We start from the raw sequence: 19,439 nt of genomic DNA, 5'->3' as shown, positions 1-19,439 counted from the left end.
CTGGTACAGTAAGTATGGTTAAAGAAAGCTAGCATAAGTCATACCTCAGATTTTTGCTGTATCTGCTTCACCATGTCAATTTCCAGGTCACGGCTGCTATGTACTTGATTGATATAGCCAGAGACGATCTCTCCAATACTCAAATGAGTATAGTCAGTGACGTCCAGCTTGGCCTTTCGGCGTTCTACCAATTCCTCTTTAGAACACTTGGCAAGTACAGTTGGCTGTGCCGGCTCAACAAACTGAGTCTTGGGAATCTCAACTTCCGGATCATTTGCCTTGGCGGGGCTAGGAGCCTCCGGGTTACCAGAATCATTGAGGGTTTGCTTAGTAGGCGGGTCAGAGGAAGATATAGGAACATCATGAGATGGTTGAGGCGGCGGCTCGTGAGCAGAGGCGTCAGGAGCAGTTGTGCCCAGCTCTGGTTCATTCACAACCGGCTCTTGGGGCGGCTTATTCTTTTTTGCCCTTTTGCTGGGCTTTACTTGCACACTGTGGAAAAGGTAGACATGTTAAATACAAAAAATATGAGTAAAATAAGGCATAAGGTATAACAATTTCATATTACCCGGGAGCAGTTTTGAAGGCTGGCATGTTGGACTGCATAGACTCACCGGAGGAAGGTGAAATATCCTGATAGTTGGAGTCAGAAGAATTGAGAGGCTGACGAATGAAACCCGCCAAAGGAAAAAGAAGGCGTAAATCGGAGATAACCTCAGCCTGGCGTTTCCTGGTCACATCAAGTAAGCCAGAGGAGAGTTCCGCGTCTTTGCTGGTCCAGGTCTGCCTCCGGCTCTCATAAATCTGTCGCTTCAAAAGAAATTGAGGGTCTTGGTAAGCTAAAGGATGTGAAAATCTTACTTTCTGGGTCACTCTTCGGATTTTCAACCTCGGTAAAGGCTCTGAGTCGGAGGAAATTATAGTTACCTCTTCAATAGCTTGGCTGTTGCCTGTATCCTCCTGAAAGGAATTACTGTCAATAACATGATGATAAAAGAGTCAGGGAATTAGGAGTTACCTCTTCTTCATCATCCTCAATATCATCCAGTTTCATCATATCTGAGGCGCTGGGTTTCCTCTTTCTTGAAGTTCCAGGCTTAGCGGTTCTTCTTTCGGCTCTTTTTGCTACTCTGGCTTGTTTGGCAGCCTCATGGTCATACTTGACCTTCCAGAAGTCGCTATTTGCCTATGAATAAGGATAAAGGGTTATGAGTAAATGTAAGGTATAACATAATAAAGATAATTGTGGAGGACAATAACTCATTGGAGGGGCCGGGTTCTTCTTGCAGAAAGGAAGTAAGCCAAAGGCATTACTAGTCACCGTGCCCTCTTTCAGCAAAGACTGGGTTGTAGCTTCCACCGCATCATCTGGTAAGTCGTCAGGACTATCACGCAGTGGGTCATCCTTTTCGCCTGAGTAAGTACACATTAAGCCGGGGCGGCGGCTTAACGGAATCACTCGCCAAGCAACCCAGAGTCGGACCAGGTCGATGCCATCTAAACCATTCCCCAAAAGAGCTTTGATTTTCTTAATAGTGGGGGTGAGTGACAGACGCTCAATAGCAGTCAACTTGTCCGACAGCGGGTGGTTTGATTCAAGGCGCAAGGCGCGGAAGCTGGGCAGCAGGTTTTCACCAGCCGGAGAAGTGTCCTGGCAGTAGAACCACGTTTGGTTCCAATCCTTTGGATGACTCGGCAGTTCAACATAAGGGAAAAGGCAGTCTCTCCCTCGCTGAATCGAGATGCCACCAAGTTCTAGACTGGGTACGTTGGCGCGCTCATTCTGCCGGTTCAAATAGAACAACTCCCTGAACAAAAGTAGGCTGGGTTCTTCTCCAAGGTAGACCTCACAAAAAACTTGGAAGTTGCAGATATTTGACATGGAATTGGGCCCAATGTCTTGAGGTCTTAAGTCAAAGAAATCCAGAACGTCTCTAAAGAATTTTGAACCGGGAGGAGCAAATCCCCGGCTCATGTGATCAGTAAAAATGATCACCTCCCCTTCCTTGGGTTGAGGTTTCTCTTCAGACGGTTCAGGAGCACGATAAGACATGACATCCTTCTTGGGCAGATGGCCAGACTTTACAAACTCGGATAGTTTGTTCTCTGTAACAATGGATGGGACCTAGTTGCAGGTAACCGGAGGTTTAACAGCTTTGGGTGCCATTGGGTAAATTGAAGCCTACAACAAGATAAAGGAAATTTTTCCGGTTTATTATAACCCGGAGAATAAACATTATTGGGTTATTTAAGATGGCGGCTTAAGAAGGGGCCTAATGACATGCAGGTAACTATGTGATAATTTTTAACAGTTGTAGGTATTAAAGATGATTAAGGTTTTCTTAAGTCGCTAGAGGCAAGCGGTGCTGACAGCCGGTATTATCTTAAACCGGCTACGCGGACTACTATGGCTGAAACAGAGTCAACAGACGCAGTTTTTTGGCTAAGTGTGGAACAAACAGGTTTCACAAGTTGAAATCATTATTTTGGATCAAACGATACTCTGGAAAGGAAAATATTTCTAGATCTAAAACAGTACAGAGAAGTTCATATACTCGCGGAAGGCTTCCAAAACAAGGGAAATGATATCTGTTCTCATACAGGATAAGCACAAACATTTTCCGCAGTAGTTCTAAGTTGTTTTTGTAATCTAAACAAGGCATTGGAGGTGAGAGTTAATGGAGGTTTGCGTCGAGCGGCGATGAACGACGACGAACTCAAGACGGTTTCAATGCAGATCTGAGAAGGGGGAAAAGAGGAACACAAAGATGCGGAAGAACTGTGGAGGGTCGCCGTTGTTTTCTGGTCAAGATCAGGGTGATGCAGCGGCCTGAGTCGGTGAAGACGAGGGGGTCGACGGCGGCGGCGACGGCGGAGCTTGAGCAGCAAAGAAGTAGGTGCGAGGAGGAAGACGACTGAAGGAAATGAAAAGGACCTAGGTCGCATCTATTTATAAGGAGGGGCCGACCAAGATGGCATGAGAAACGAGGAGACGGAATATCATTTACAACAACCCCGTCGCCTCGATTTTCGGGATGGTCAGTAAAGGCAAAGATCCGTTGGATGATATGACGAAATAAAATATGAGTTTTATTGAAGATGACGTCACGGTGATTTAACCCGGATCCAGATGATGACGTCACGGCGGGTTAAAGTTTCCGCACAAAACAGAAGACTGAAGGCCAGTTCATAAGGTTTTTAAAGATTGACATGAATCGGTTCAAATCAATCTGGGGCCTAATGTTGGGGATATAACTATTTATGTAAGCCACCCAGGAGGGGCCGGGTTACGCAAAGAGAAGCCCATCTAAAGCCCAAGACCAAGACGTGATCTGCCTCGCCTTTGAAATGCTTGCCAAGACCAAGACGATTTATGGCCCATGGTGATAAACGGCCATAAGGGCGTGACTTGTATTGTAAGGTAGAAGTAACTAGTCACCGAGCCAGACACTGTTTATGAGCCGGCCGGGACTGTGTAAGCCGTAGGGCGTCGACCCGTGTATATAAGGGGACGACCCGCTGGCGGCTTAGGGTAAGAGACAACAAATCGAGAACCAGGCATAGCGTATCTCGCTCCCTGGTCATCGAAACCTCAAGCAATTCCAACCCAACTAGACGTAGGACTTCCTTCACCGTAAGGGGCTGAACTAGTATGAACCTCGCGTGTCCTTTGTCCCGACTAACCCCTTCAAGCTTCCTAGATGCGATGGCTCCACGATTAAGTCCTTGCAAGAGGGCATCTGCCGTGACAATTCCACGACACATGCTGTCTTTTTCGTGCAAACGTTGCAGGTCCTCCCGTGCCTCAGGTGGATCTTTTGTCTTCCCATACATGCCCAAGAAGCCTAGCAGGTTCATGCAAAGGTTCTTTGTCATGTGCATCACGTCGATTGAAGAGCGAACCTCTAGGTCTTTCCATTAGGGTAGGTCCCAAAATATAGATTTCTTGTTCCACATGGGTGTGTGTCCCTCAGCGTCATTCGGAACAGCTAGTACGCCGGGACCCTTTCCAAAGATTACGTGTAAATCATTGACCATAGCAAGTACGTGATCACCGGTACGCATGGCCGGCTTCTTCCGGTGATCTGCCTCGCCTTTGAAATGCTTGCCTTTCTTTCGACATTGATGGTTGGTCGGAAGAAATCAACGATGGCCCAGGTACACATTCTTCCTGCATTTGTCCAGGTATGTACTTTCAGTGTCATCTAAACAGTGCGTGCATGCATGGTATCCTTTGTTTGTCTGTCCTTAAAGGTTACTGAGAGCGGGCCATTCCTTGATGGTCACGAACAACAACGCCTTTAGTTCAAATTCCTCCTGTCTGTGCTCATCCCACATACGTACACCATTTCTATTCCACAGCTGTAAAAGTTCTTCAACTAATGGCCTTAGGTACACATCAATGTCGTTGCCGGGTTGCTTAGGGCCTTGGATGAGAACTGGCATCATAATGAACTTCCGCTTCATGCACATCCAAGGAGGAAGGTTATACATACATAGAGTCACGGGCCAGGTGCTGTGATTGCTGCTCTGCTCCCCGAAAGGATTAATGCCATCCGCGCTTAAAGCAAACCATACATTCCTTGGGTCCTTTGCAAACTCATCCCAGTACTTTCTCTTGATTTTTCTCCACTGCGACCCGTCAGCGGGTGCTCTCAACTTCCCGTCTTTCTTCCGGTCCTCACTTTGCCATCGCATCAACTTGGCATGTTCTTCGTTTCTGAACAGACGTTTCAACCGTGGTATTATAGGAGCATACCACATCACCTTCGCAGGAACCCTCTTCCTGGGGGGGTCGCCGTCAACATCACCAGGGTCATCTCGTCTGATCTTATACCGCAATGCAACGCATACCAGGCATGCGTTCAGATCCTTGTATGCACCGCGGTAGAGGATGCAGTCATTAGGGCATGCATGTATCTTCTCCACCTCCAATCCTAGAGGGCATACGACCTTCTTTGCTACGTATGTACTGTCGAGCAATTCGTTATCCTTTGGAAGCTTCTTCTTCAATATTTTCAGTAGCTTCTCAAATCCTTTGTTAGCCACATCATTCTCTGCCTTTCACTACAGCAATTCCAGTACGGTACTGAGCTTTGTGTTGCCATCTTCACAATTGGGGTACAACCCTTTTTTGTGATCCTCTAACATGCGATCAAACTTCAGGTTCTCCTTTTGACTTTCGCATTGCATCCTTGCATCGACAATGACCCGGCGAAGATCATCATCATCGGGCACATCATCTGGTTCCTCTTGATCTTCAGCAGCTTCACCCGTTGCAGCATCGTTGGGCACATCGTCTGGTTCCTCTTGATCTTCACCAGCTCCCCCCGTTGCAGCATCACCGTATTCAGGGGGCACATAGTTGTCATCGTACTCTTCTTTTTCGCCGTCTTCCATCATAACCCCTATTTCTCCGTGCCTAGTGTGGCATGAAACCCTTGTAAAGCAGGTGGGAGTGAAGGATTTTCCGGTTAGAGTAAGACCTCATATTCCCACATTCAGTGCATGGACAACACATAAAACCATTCTGCTTGTTTGCCTCAGCCGCATCGAGAAACTCATGCACGCCCTTAATGTACTCGGAGGTGTGTCCGTCACCGTACATCCATTGCCGGTTCATCTGCGTGCATTGTATATAATTAAGTGTCCAAATTAATAGAAGTTCATCATCACATTAAAACCAAAGTACATACATAGTTCTCATCTAACAACATATAGCTCTCCAGAGCATCTAATTAATTAAACCATACATTGAAACTATGTAAAACATTTCAATGCGAAAACAAATGCGATCATAATCGCAACCAAGGTAACAATTGATCCAACGACATAATGATACCAAGCCTCGGTATGAATGGCATATTTTCTAATCTTTCTAATCTTCAAGCGCATTGCATCCATCTTGATCTTGTGATCATCGACGACATCCGCAACATGCAACTCCAATATCATCTTCTTCTCCTCAATTTTTTTATATTTTTTCTTCAAAAAATTGTTTTCTTCTTGAACTAAATTTAACCTCTCAACAATAGGATCAGTTGGAATTTCCGATTGACATACATCCTACATAAATAAAATCTATGTCACGTTGGTCGGCATTATTTTCATAAACAATAAATAAACCAATAGTTATAAAGATAATATATATACCACATCCGAATCATAGACAGGACGAGGGCCGACGGGGGCGGACACCAAAACCATCGCACTATATAAGATGCAATAATAAAAGTAAGAAAATAATACAAGTATCTATGTAAACATACAAGTAAGAATATTTTTCCTTTCAGAAAGAAGATAAGAACAAGAGGCTCACCACGGTGGTGCCGGCGATGAGCTCGGCGCGGGTGATCGACGGCGGTGAAGACGGGGACGGGGCGTGACGGACTGCTAAACCTAGACAAATATTGAGGAAAATGGAGCTTGGAGGTCGAGCTTGGAGAGGAGAAAGCTTAAGTAGTGTGGCTCGGGCATTCCATCGAACACCTTGTGTGCATGGGAGGTGAGCTAGAGCACCACCAAGCCCTCTCCCCCTCGGCCAGAAAAAAACAGAGCAGTGTGCTCTGCTCTTATGCGAGGGGGTATATATAGTCACCTCATTGGTCCCGGTTGGTGGCATGAACCGGGACTAAAGGGGAGCCTTTGGTCCCGGTTCAAGCCACCAACCAGGACCAATGGTGGTGGGCCAGGAGCGAGGCCCATTGGTCCTGGTTCGTCCCAACAACCGGGACCAAAAGGTCCAGACGAACCGGGACCAATGGCCCACGTGGCCTGGCCGGCCCCTGGGCTCACGAACCGGGTCCAATGCCCCCATTGGTCCCGGTCCTGGACTGAACCGGGACTAATGGGCTGACCCGGCCTAGACCGTTGCCCCCTTTTCTACTAGTGCAAATCACGGCTGCACGTGCGGATGAGGTCGCGATGGCTGCCATTGGTGCTGACCCCCAGATCTTGGAGGAGCACCTCGCTGTCGAGGCCACCGTTGATGCCTCGCGCGTCGACGCCGCGACGCGGTTGGCTGCTTTAAACGACAGTTCGTGGCGTTTTATCGAGGCCACCGTCGGTGCCTTCGACAAAGACTACGAGGTGTTTTATCAGCGTGCACATGCTCACCTCATGTCGAGAGCCAGCAGGTTGGTGCCCGGAGTGGCTCAGGCAACTCACCACTACAACGAGGGCACCCATGATGCGGAGGCCTCGCCCTCTTCCATGTCCAAGGAGACAATCATCATCGATATCTCCGACAATGAGGAGTAGCTTGTCTTATTAGCTCACTATAAAGACCCATGTTGAGTTTGCTAGCTACTGCCTTTCCTTAACTTTTACCATGCAATCTTCTGCTATAATGTATATGTTCTATATGTCGTGCAATGTGGTGTTCAATTAACTGCTTGGTTCAATTCTGCAAATGTGATGTTCAATTCTTCAAGGTGCAACATTTCCAAGTTGTTAAGCATGCTTGGTTTGGTTAACTATCTGATCTTCTATTAGGAGTATGTTATATTGTTCAATTTGTGTTTAGTTAACTGCTTGGTTCATTTGTTGTGGCTTGGTTCACTTGTTGTGGTGTTTAGTTAACTACTTCGTTCAATTCTGCAATGCGATGTTCAATTGTTGTGGCTGCATTCTGTTATTGTATACCATGTGAGGAATAAATCGAATTTGGTTGTACTAAACACATGAGAAACAAACACAATTGCTATATTTCCAAGTTGTTTGGTTAACGAAACAAAGCAACTTGGATCAATGAACAATCACACACGACTTTCTCTTGAAAACTGTTTGCGTTATGCCACCTTGTGCAAACGTTTACCACATAAAAACTGTGTGTCATGGACAACCTTTGCCACACAGTTTCTTCTATGGACCGTGTGTGCTACATTCAATAACGCAAACGATTTAACAGGAAAAATTGTGTGTGATGTACCTGTGAACGGAAATGTTTTCCTTGGAGCGACTGTGTGGGATGTGCATACGAGCGGAGACGTTTAGCGGGGATTGACTGTGTGGGATGTACTTGCGACCAGAAACAATTTCGCCGTATAATTGTATTTTTAGCTCTACTGTATGTATTTCCATATTTGAGTGCTCGCCGGTCGCACACGACCTCATTTTGCCGAACGTGTGTGCCAGGAGGGCATATCCCCGACGGTTTCTGGGTCGTGTGCGAATGACCCCCCTATCGCCCACACTCACTTGTCGACGGTTCCAAATGCCGTCGCGGAAAGGGGTAAAAACCGTTTGTTTAGGACCAACGCGCACCAGTGAGACATCCCTCAAGTCATCTAAGTTATACGTGATCCAAATCAACTAACACATGTCCGATCATCACATGAGATGCGGTAGTCATCAATAGTGAACATCTCTATGTTGATCATATCTGCTATATGATGCACGTTCGACCTTTCGGTCTCTACTGTTCTGAGGTCATGTCTGTACATGCTGGGCTCTTCAAGTTTAACGCAAGTATTCCGCATGTGCAAAATTGTCTTGCACCCGTTGCATATGTGAACGTAGAGTCTATCACACCCGATCATCATGTGGTGTCTCAAAACGACGAACAGTAGCAATGGTGCATACTCAGGGAGAACACTTTTACCTTGAAAATTAGTGAAGGGATCATCTTATAATGCTACCATTGTTTTAAGCAAAATAAGATGTAAATAAGATAAACATCACATGCAATCAAAATATGTGACATGATATGGCCATCATCATCTTGTGCTTTTGATCTCCATCTCCAAAGCATCATCATGATCTCCATCATCACCGGCTCGACACCTTGATCTCCACCATAGCGTTGTGGTCGTCTCGCCAACTATTGATTCTTCAACTATCGCTAATGCATAGTGATAAAGTAAAGCAATTACTTGGCGTTTGCATTTCATACAATAAAGAGACAACCATAAGGCTCCTGCCAATTGCCGACAACTTATAAAACATAATCATCTCATACAATAATGTTTATCACAACATGTCTTGACGATATCACATCACAATATGCTCTGCAAAAACAAGTTAGATGTCCTCTACTTTGTTGTTGCAAGTTTTACCTAGCTGCTACGGGCTTCTAGCAAGAACCGTTCTTACCTACGCATAAAACCACAACGGTGATTCATCAAGTTTGCTGTTTTAACCTTCTTCAAGGACCGGCTACAGTCAAATTCGATTCAACTAAAGTAGGAGAAACAGACACCCGCCAACCACTTTTATGCAAAGCTAGTTGCACGTCAGTCAGTGGAACCGGTCTCATGTGCGTGGTCATGTAAGGTTGGTCCGGGCTGCTTCATCCCACAATACCGCCAAATCAAAATAAGATGTTGGTGGTAAGCAGTATGACTATCATCGCCCACAATTCTTTGTGTTCTACTCGTGCATATCATCTACGTATAGACCTGGCTCTGATACCACTGTTGGGAAATGTTGCATGGAAAACAGAAAAATCTACGCACATGTACTGATCTATCCATGGAGATGCATAGCAACGAGGGTGAGAGTATGTCTACGTACCCTTGTACACCGTAAGTGGAAGCGTTTTGCCATGACACCACTCCCCGCTACATAGGTAATAAAGTAACTTGAAGTAGTCAACACCTCCAGCCATGTCAAAATAAGAAAAGGCAATGAACTTGGGCTCACCACCACCAAAGCAAAGCCTCATATTAGTGCTTCCCTAGAGACATCTCAAAATCCACTTCATTGTTTGATAATGAGCTCTTTCTGGATTAGACATAATCTACTCATAGTACTAACCGCATGAGCAATGTCAGGCCTTGTACACAACATAGCATACATCAAACTCGCAACCACTGAAGCATAAGGAAGAATCTGCATTTACTTTTTCTTCTCATAATTGGTAGGAAATCACTTGATGCTCAACTTGAAATGGGCTGCTAGTGGACAACTCACAACTTTACATTGTGCATCTTGAACCTTTGAAGTACCTTCTCAATACACTTCTCCCGAGACAAGTACAAATTGTGGGAATGTATGTCTCTCTTATTTCTCATCCCGAGAATATTCTTTGCTGGACCTAAGTATTTTATAGAAAAACATTTTATCAACTCTTTCTCCTTCGCAATCATAAAGACATTCTTGCCAACAATCAGGATATCATCAACATAGAGCAACAATATGATAAAATCATCACCTGAGAACATCTGAATAAACACATAATGGTATGATCTACACTTCTTGTATCCTTGCTCCCCCATGACAGTTTCATACTTCATATACCATTGTCTTGGTGTTTGTTTCAGGCCATAGAGACTTTTCTTCAGCTTGCACACATAGTGTTCTTTGCCTTTCACAAGAAACCCCTTAGGCTGCTCCATGTATATTTCTCCCTCCAACTCACCATGAAGGAATGTCGTCTTCACATCCATTTTCTCAACCTCCAATTTCAGACTTGTTGCCATGCCAAGGATTACCCTAATGGATGCTATCTTCACAACCAAAAGAAAATATCTCATCATAGTCAATTCCTTTTCTTTGGCCAAATCCTTTTACAACTACTATGCCCTTGTGAAGGAAATATGCCCTAGAGGCAATAATGAAGTTTTTATTTATATCTCCTTATATCATTTTCGGTGTACAAAAGTAGGGGCTCTCCTTTGTACCCCTTTACTTGTGCACGTGCAGTCAGAGCCGTGCCCGTGGCCGCACTGAGCAGGGCAGAGGAGGGAAGCCAGAGTACGAGACAACCGAAGCAACGCCAAGGCCAGAGGCACAGAGAGCAAGAGGGCGAGGTGGACCCCCCGGCAAGAGCCTTGCCGGGGCAACTTGCCCAATGCTAGCAGAACGTGCCGCCCTTGAGCCAAGGGGTTCCAACGCCATCACCCACATCGGAACCAAGGCTCGGGAGGCACCTCCATGGTGGCATGTAGATCTTTGTGGAGATCATACATACACAAGATTAGATGAGGACCAGAAGATGACGATCCTTGGCAAGATCCTTGCCAAGGAAATCCACAAGACCCCCGACAAAATCCTTGCTGGGGACGACCGCGGTGCCACGGCAAGACCCTTGCCAGGCCCCCGGCAAGACCCTTGCCGAGGACATCTGCGGGGCCTCAGCCAGACCCACGTCTGCCAAGACTCCACGACCGCTCCCATGAAGCTGCTAGCTCAACCATCTGGGCAGGCATCTACGTGGCAGTGTGCGGCCTCCACACTGACTCAGCAAGCACCTACTTTTGTATCATTTCAAACGGGAAAATAACATGCATCATTTCAAAATAACATGCATCATTTCAAAAGCACTGCAGAGTTATATTACATCAATTGTTGCTGCGGTTCTAGCTAAAGATAAAAATTGTCTTGGTCATGAACCTGCAGCGGCGATAAGAAACGGGGTGCCTAGTACCGGCGCTGGCCTTCTATCCTCCGAACTCCATCGATGCGGCTAATGACAGGCTCGATACTCTCCTCTAGCGGCGCGAGGTCCACGTCCTCCGGCAAGCTCTCCAGCGCAGCGTCGAAGTCAAGGTAGGGGTTCCAGTATGCCTCCTTGGTGAGGACCTTGGTCATGGCACCCCGGCAAAGCCTCCAGGCCTCATCGGCCAGAGAGGCCACCCTATTGGAGCGAAACTGCTCGAGGGCCCCGAGAACACCCGCGAAGAACAAGGTCAGCATAGCATTAGGACTCACGCTCGGCTCCGGGACGTACCTCACATTTGGCATCCCCATGGTAGTCAGCTGCGTGGTAATCCTGCCGGCGACGCCGATGAGGCGGTTGATCCAGAGGTTCTCGCCCTTCACAAAATCTTCGTGGTTGGCGGCTTCGTTCTTCCCTAGCTGCCTCCCCTTCTCCAGATTCTTGGTCAGGGTCTCCTCCCGGGCCCTGACCTCCGACAACGTCCCCTCAAGACCCTCCAACTTCAGCTTCAGGTATTGGATGGAGTCGTTGGCGTTGGAGAGTAGCTCGGCCTTGCCGAGGACTGTGGCCTGCGAGTAAGCTAAAGCGCCTTTGGCTGCGTCCATATCCCCCGTCAGCTCCAGGATCCGCTTCTTCATCCCGTCCCGCTCCACCTCCAGCTCATTTACGTTGCCGGCATGGACCCGGGCCTGAGCATTGAGTGCCTCCTCATGCCTCTGCTCCAGTTCCTGGGTCCGCTGCATGACAAGCTTCTTGACCCCTTGTCCTTGTCGCAGAGTATCGCGGTGAGTTTCTCCTCGCGAGCGGCAAGGTCCTCCTCCTGGGAGTTCAGCGTGGCCTGGTGCTGGTGCCGAGCGGCCTCGTCCTTGGCAGCATGTTCTCTCGCCGCCTCCTGGGCCTTCTCGATATCGGTCTGCTTCATGAAAAGCTCCAGCTTGCGCTCGGCCAGCAGATCCTAGGCGGTCTTCAGTTCCTCACAGGCCTGGCGGAACCAAGCCTGCGTCTCGGTGACGCTCCCCTCGAGGTCCGCCTGCGCCTTGTCCACCACCGCCATCCTAGACTTGGCCTTGTGCAAGCAGGCACGATGAAGCGCCTGGAGCTTATGGAAGTTGGTGCTCATGCCCTGGAGCAGCCGCTCTTCCTGGGAACCGCCACCACCGGCACTCGGTTCGTCAACAATGTCAAGCCTGGCGGTGGCAAGTACCTCGTCGTCGAACACCTCCCCCTCGGCGGGCGCCCTGGTGCTCGTCGTCCATGGGAGGTGGACGAACAGGTCGTCGCTCACCTTCAGGTACTTGCCCGAGCCAGAGGCGGCGGAGGAGGAAGGATGGTCGTCAACCACCTCCTCCTCGACAGCAGCCTTGTCGGCCATCCTGGTGGGCCCCTCGCCGGCCTCCCCGGCAGTGGCCTCGTCGGTTTCCCCAGCAGGCCCCTTGGCAGCGTCCTCAGCAGCGCCCTTGGAGGCCTCCTCAGCGGCGATCTTGTCGGCCTCGGCCGCGGCATCCCTGGCAACCTCCTCGATGATAGTGTCCACTACCTCCCGGTCCGCCGTGGAAGGATCTGGACACCGAGAAGGGGAATGAGGCGAAGTCAGGACCAAAATTCGAAAGAAGAAAAATGAGCGGGGACAGAAGGCAAACAATTCACCCGTGCCAAGCTGGGAAGATGTGGCCCCTTCCCCACCAACATTCGGTGCCGGGACGGAGCCACCGGCGCCCGGGTTCGCCTCCTCCTCCGTGCGCATGGGCTCGGTGCTTGGCGCCCTTGCTGGGGACGCCCTTCGGGGCGGCGTGGTTGATGGGGGCGGCGTGTTGGGGGTGGCCCTCAGTGGCTCCTCCTGCTGCCGTCCTCCTCCTGCAACCACGGCAAGGTCAGCACCAAGATATTGTGTCCCAGCACACATCGATGGGGAGCGAGTGATGAACGCACACTTGGGGCTGCGCCAGGGGCTGCTGTCCGGGCTGCTCTCCACCACCAGCGGCGTACTCGAGGTGCCTGCCGGGGGCTGGCCGCTCGTCGAGGCCCTGGCCCTCTTCGCCACCCTCTGGGCTAGTGTCTCCATATCCCTGCGAAGATGAAGACAAGTGAAGAAAAGAGGCACTGTCTGAGGGGACGAAGATGACAAAAGACAAGATGCTTACTCATCCTCCGCTTCCTTTTCCGCTACCTTCCTATCCCTCCTTGGGCTGAGGGACCCGAGGTCGAAGATGACCTCCGTGTCGTTGTCTGTGGGAGGAGGGGAAGTGGGTGGAGTCCGAGGACGCTTGGACGAAGAAGAGGCAGTCCTTTTCTTCTTCGCCACCGTAGCCTTCACCGCCTTCCTCGCCGCCGTGGCCCTCGTCTGGCGCACAGACGCCTCCTAAGTTTGTTGCAGTTGCACGGCCCTGCCAGGCCGGACCGGCTCACCAGAGCTGGCCCGCCGCAGGACACGCCCTCTCCCCGTGGCCGAGGGGTCGACAACCTCGACCTCCTCCCCGGATGACTCATCAACCACATCTTCAATGAGAGGGGCCCCGGTGCCGGCGCTGCTGGCCTCCCCAGTGGATTCCGCCACGGCCTCGTCCTCCATCCCGTCAGTGCTGCCGGCCTCCTTGGCGAGCTCCGCCTCCACCGCCCTGGTGGCAATATAGTCCAGCTCCGCTTGGGTGGTGTCCTGGATGAGCAGTGGCTCGTCGCGGACGTACTTCTCCGACAAGGTCTCGAAGAACTTCTGCACCTGATCCGCCTCCGGCTCGGCCCAATTCTGGTCAAGGTCGTGCGCATTAAAGTTCGGCATCATGGCGATGATGTCGGTTTGGAGGGAGTTGTTGCTCAGCGGGACCACCCCCGCCGGCAACCCAAACAGGGACCCCTTGGCGACCTTGTCGGCCTTCACGGCCTTTCCGGTCCTCTCGGCCCTGTCGTCGCCCTTCTGGATCTGAATATAGAAGTAGTGGTGGAAAAGTGCCGTGTTGGGATGCACTCCGGCGAAGCCCTCACAGAGATGGGCGAAAAGGGCCATGCACGCCACGACATTTGGAGTGAAATCTAGAAGGTGGAAGCCATAGGTGTGCATGACATCATTGAAGAAATCGAAGAAAGGGGGGCAGAGGCTGCAGGAAAAGTAATCGATGAAGAATGGGTACCGATTCGGGCCGGCTTTGGTGAAATCAGCGGGGATGATGCGCGTGGCCGGATGCCCCGTCGTCTCCTCCCGTCTTGCACCCCATAGGGGCTTGAAGTTGTCCCAGAGATGGACCGCGTCGACCATCGAGGGAAAGTAGGCGAGCTGCGTCCGCCGCACCGCCAACTCACTCTCCGGTGGCTCCTTCTCCCCGACGTCCTTGGCCACTCCCTTTCCTTTGCTGGTTTTGGGTGCCATGGCGACTGCAAGAGGTGAAGGATGAAGGACAGCAAAGACGCGGCGGCGGCGAGCGAGGGCGAGATCTTGAGAAGGAAGAAGGAGGGGGCGGCGGTTCCGAGATTGGAGAAGGCACAGAGGGTAGATGAGCAACGTGCCTGCGGTTATTCCCTTTTTACGAGGAAGGCGCGGGCCGCCTCTTTACCATTTACTATGACATGATGCATGCGTGCGGAAACTGCCCCACGCATGACCCCCACGTCACGCATGACCCTCCACGCCACGTGTTCAACGCGGGTCATGGGGAAGAGCAGCGAGCCAAGGAGTTACTACAAGTAAAAATCCGCCCCGCCTGCCCACACACCATTCTGGGCCTAGCCCAACAACGCGTCGTGCTTATGTGTGTCCCAGGCCTGGGGGCTCCTGTCGGTGTATGAAAGTAGGGGCTCTCCTTTGTACCCCTTTACTTGTGCACGGGCAGTCAGAGCCGCGCCCGCGGCCGCACTGAGCAGGGCAGAGAAGGGAAGCTAGAGCATGAGACAACCGAAGCAACGCCAAGGCTAGAGGCATAAAGAGCAAGAGGGTGAGGTGGACCCCCCCGGCAAGAGCCTTGCCGGGGCAACTTGCCCAATGCCAGCAGAACGCACCGCCCTTGAGCCAAGGGGTTCCAACGCCATCACCCACATCAGAACCAAGGTTCGGGAGGCACCTCCATGGTGGCATGCAGATATTTGTGGAGATCATAAATACACAAGATCAGATGAGGACCAGAAGACGATGATCCTTGGCAAGATCCTTGCCAAGGAAATCCACGATACCCCAGGCAAGATCCTTGCCGGGGACAACCGCGGTGCCACCGCAAGACCCTTGCCGGGCCCCGGCAAGACCTTGCCGAGGACATCTGTGGGGCCGCAGCCAGACGCACGTCTGCCAAGACTCCACCACCGTTCCCATGCAGCTGCTAGCTCAACCCGCTGGGCAGGCATCTACGTGGCAGCGTGCGGCCTCCACACCGACTCAGCAAGCACCTATATGGTGGCATGCAGATCTTCGTGAAGACTCCACCACCACGCCAACCCAGCAGCCAGCCAACGTGTGCTACAACGCCTTGTCAGTTCGGACGCGCGTCGGAGCCAGGCGAGGCGGTGATAGTTGGGACAAGCTTCATTGCCGTTCCCGATAAAGCAAGAGGGTCACGTCAATAGCGCATTAAATGCATTTGTCCAACGGTGCCAGAGGATAGACTCAGCCACTATACACCTTTCCACCTCCTGTGTGCCGCTGTGGCAACCCCTTTTTTGGCTATGAAAGGAGGACCGAGGCGTACTGGAGAGGGATTCAGATCTTTGGAACCAAACACACAGCGTAGCTAGTTCTAGAACTCAAGAACATCCAGATATACATCAAAGTAGGACTAGAGTATTACGGGTCTCCGCGGCCCGAACCTGCTCTTTGCACAACCCCGCGCCCGCCAACCGTAGAAGGGATCCTGGTGATCCCATAGGTGTCGTGAGGGAGTCCTGGATTAGGGGTTGTCTGGGTAGCCGGACTATACCTTCCGCCGGACTCCAGGACTATGAAGATACGAGATTCAAGACTTCGTCCCGTGTCCGGATGGGACTTTCCTTGGCGTGGAAGGCAAGCTTGGCGATACGGATATTCAAGATCTCCTACCATTGTAACCGACTCTATGTAACCCTAACCCTATCCAGTGTCTATATAAACTGGAGGGTTTTAGTCTGTAGGACAACTTCATCAACTCCATATACAACAATCATACCATAGGCTAGCTTCTAGGGTTTAGCCTCCTTGATCTCGTGGTAGATCTACTTTTGTACTACCCATATCATCAATATTAATCAAGCAGGACGTAGGGTTTTACCTCCATCAAGAGGGCCTGAACCTGGGTAAAACATCGTGTTCCCTGCCTCCTGTTACCATCCAGCCTAGACGCACAGTTCGGGACCTACTACCCGAGATCCACCGGTTTTGACACCGACATTGGTGCTGTCATTGAGAGTTCCTCTGTGCCGTCACAATCAGGAAGGATGCCTTCTCCCGTCTTTAAAGACGGCGCCGTCGGTAAGGGAGCCTTGGCTTTCGGCCAAACCCTCCGGCTAGGTGGTTTCCTCATGACCGCCTGTTCGGCTGTTGCACCGACGGTGACCTCTCGGGTCATCAAAACCAACCTACACGTCAGCTCAGAGCCCGTCGAGCAGCTAGATCCAATGGAGCTCTCTTCCGTAAACGAGCTCCTGGATCGCATCGCCGCCCTGGGGGTCGCTACGGATTACGACCAGGTTGGGCTTAAACCCGATCTAAGAGAAATTAATTCTCCCCAAGTCACCCACCACGTTGCCATGGTAGAGACGCAGTGCAGCGACCCTTCATCTATTTTAAGGACTAGCCACGTCCGAATTCCCGACCCCTCCAAGCCGGTTACCCGCGGAGGGGGAGATGTCACTCAAGACCTGAGTTTAGGATCAGGCAATGGGCCAGATTCACTGGACAACATCCAAGAATCCGAACTTCAGAGTTCGGAAAATCTTCAGCCTCCGAATCTTGAATTGGGTGAGGTTTCAGATTCAACGACACCCGCCCACCCGATCATAAGCGATCTCTCCCAAATCAGGCAGAGGCCCGAGAAAACAGTACATCATTATTGGGACAAATTCCTCCTGGTTATGAACAGGATAAAGGATTGCCGCGAGGAAGACGCAATCTCAATTTTCTGCAGTAATTGCACGGACAAGGGAATCCTTAACGCCGTAAGTCGTCGTGATACCACACGCTTCGCTGACTTGGTGTCCATAGTCCAAAAATACTGTGCGATGGAAAGAGGGTGCATCATTACAGGACACCCGGGATAAACACCAAAAAGCCAAAACCCTCTATAGGGCATGGAACCGTACTGGAAAGATGGCTTGATGGACCCTGTAGAATTCACAGTACACAAGACGCCACACCAACTCACAGCCTTAGAGCATGTTGGATACTCCGGCAGGTGGCCAAAATCGGCGAGGACCTCTTAATTCCGGAGGCCGCAAAAAGCCAGCCCAAGGACACCACTACCGTTCTCACAGTCTTCGATACTTTTGCATCAAATAACATGTGAAAAATAACACTCCGCAGCCTCGCCGAAGTCTATGAAGTTGCAACAATAAATCCATGGAGCGACACCACCATTACCTTTAATGCAAGTGACGAACCCAGATTCCGAACAGCCCGAGCACCAGCCGCATTGGTCCTCAGTCCCATAGTGGATGGCTTTCGCCTCACCAAGGTGCTCATGGATGAACCTCATTTATGAGGAAACCCTTCAAAAAATGGAAATAGACTGGAACCGCGTCGAGCGAAGCAGCACAACCTTTGGAGGAATAATCCCCAGTCGGGAAGCGCGCTGCACAGGAAAAATCACACTAGATGTGGTGTTCGGCACACCGGATAATTACAGGTCCGAAGAAGTCACGTTTCAGGTGGCCCCGTTCAAAAGCGGATATCACGCTTTACTAGGGCGGGAAGCATTCACAATCTTCCAAGCAATACCCCATTACGGGTACAAGAAGCTTAAGATGCCCGGGCCGAACGGAATTATCACTCTAGCTAGTGATCCGGACATAGCACTCCGTGCCGAAAACAAGACGGCCGCATTAGCCCTTGAGGCACTATCCGAAGCCTTAGCGGCCAAGGAACTGACTGCGCTGCGCTCTACGGTTAACAGGGATGATGTGATACTCGACAAGAGATCCAAATCCACATCCTTCAAGCCAGCTGATGAAATAGTCAAATTCCAGGTCCATCCAATGGACCCCAATAAAACAGCTTCCATCAGGGCACGACTGAACCCTGATGTAGACGCCGCACTGCGAGAGTTCCTACGAGAGAACTGGGACATTTTTGCCTGGCACCCTTCAGACATGCTAGGGATCCCACGCAGGCTGGCCGAACACAGCTTAAATATCCTAAAAGGATTCAAACCTATCAAACAAGCCCTTCGGCGTTTTTCCGCACCCAAGAGACAGGCTATGGGAGAGGAGCTAGCCAAGCTATTGGAGGCCGGATTCATTAGAGACATAAAACATCCGGACTGGCTAGCAAACCTGGTGATGGTACCAAAGAAGGACAAATCCTGGCGCCTGTGTGTTGATTTTAAAGACCTTAACAAGGCTTGCCCAAAGGACCCCTTCCCCCTCCCCCATATCGATCAAATTATCGATGCCACCATAGGACACGATTTGTTGTGTTTCCTCGACGCATACTCCGGTTACCATCAAATCAAGATGGCAGAATCAGACCAAGCTGCAACAGCATTCATCACACCATACGGCCCATTCTGCTTCAACACTATGCCCTTCGGGCTGAAAAACGCCGGCGCAACATATCAGCGCATGATTCAGACATGTCTAGCAAACCAGATCGGCAAAACAGTGGAGGCATATGTGGATGATGTGGTCGTCAAATCAAGACATGTCGAATCCCTAGTAGACGACTTGAGGCTTACATTCGATAACCTCCCAAAATACGACATCAAGCTCAACCCAGAAAAATGCGTCTTCAGCATCCCAGCCGGAAAGCTCTTGGGCTTCATTGTATCCGGTAGAGGAATTGAAGCAAATCTAGCCAAGATCCGAGCTTTATCACAATTGGATATCCCAAAGGACCTCAAACAAATACAAAAATTAACCGGATGCGTGGCGGCTTTAAGCCGCTTCATCTCCC

This window comes from Triticum dicoccoides, chromosome 2A (genome assembly GCF_002162155.2).
Source record: "Triticum dicoccoides isolate Atlit2015 ecotype Zavitan chromosome 2A, WEW_v2.0, whole genome shotgun sequence".
NCBI classification, from domain to species: domain Eukaryota; kingdom Viridiplantae; phylum Streptophyta; class Magnoliopsida; order Poales; family Poaceae; genus Triticum; species Triticum dicoccoides.
This window is presented reverse-complemented; position numbering follows the sequence as displayed.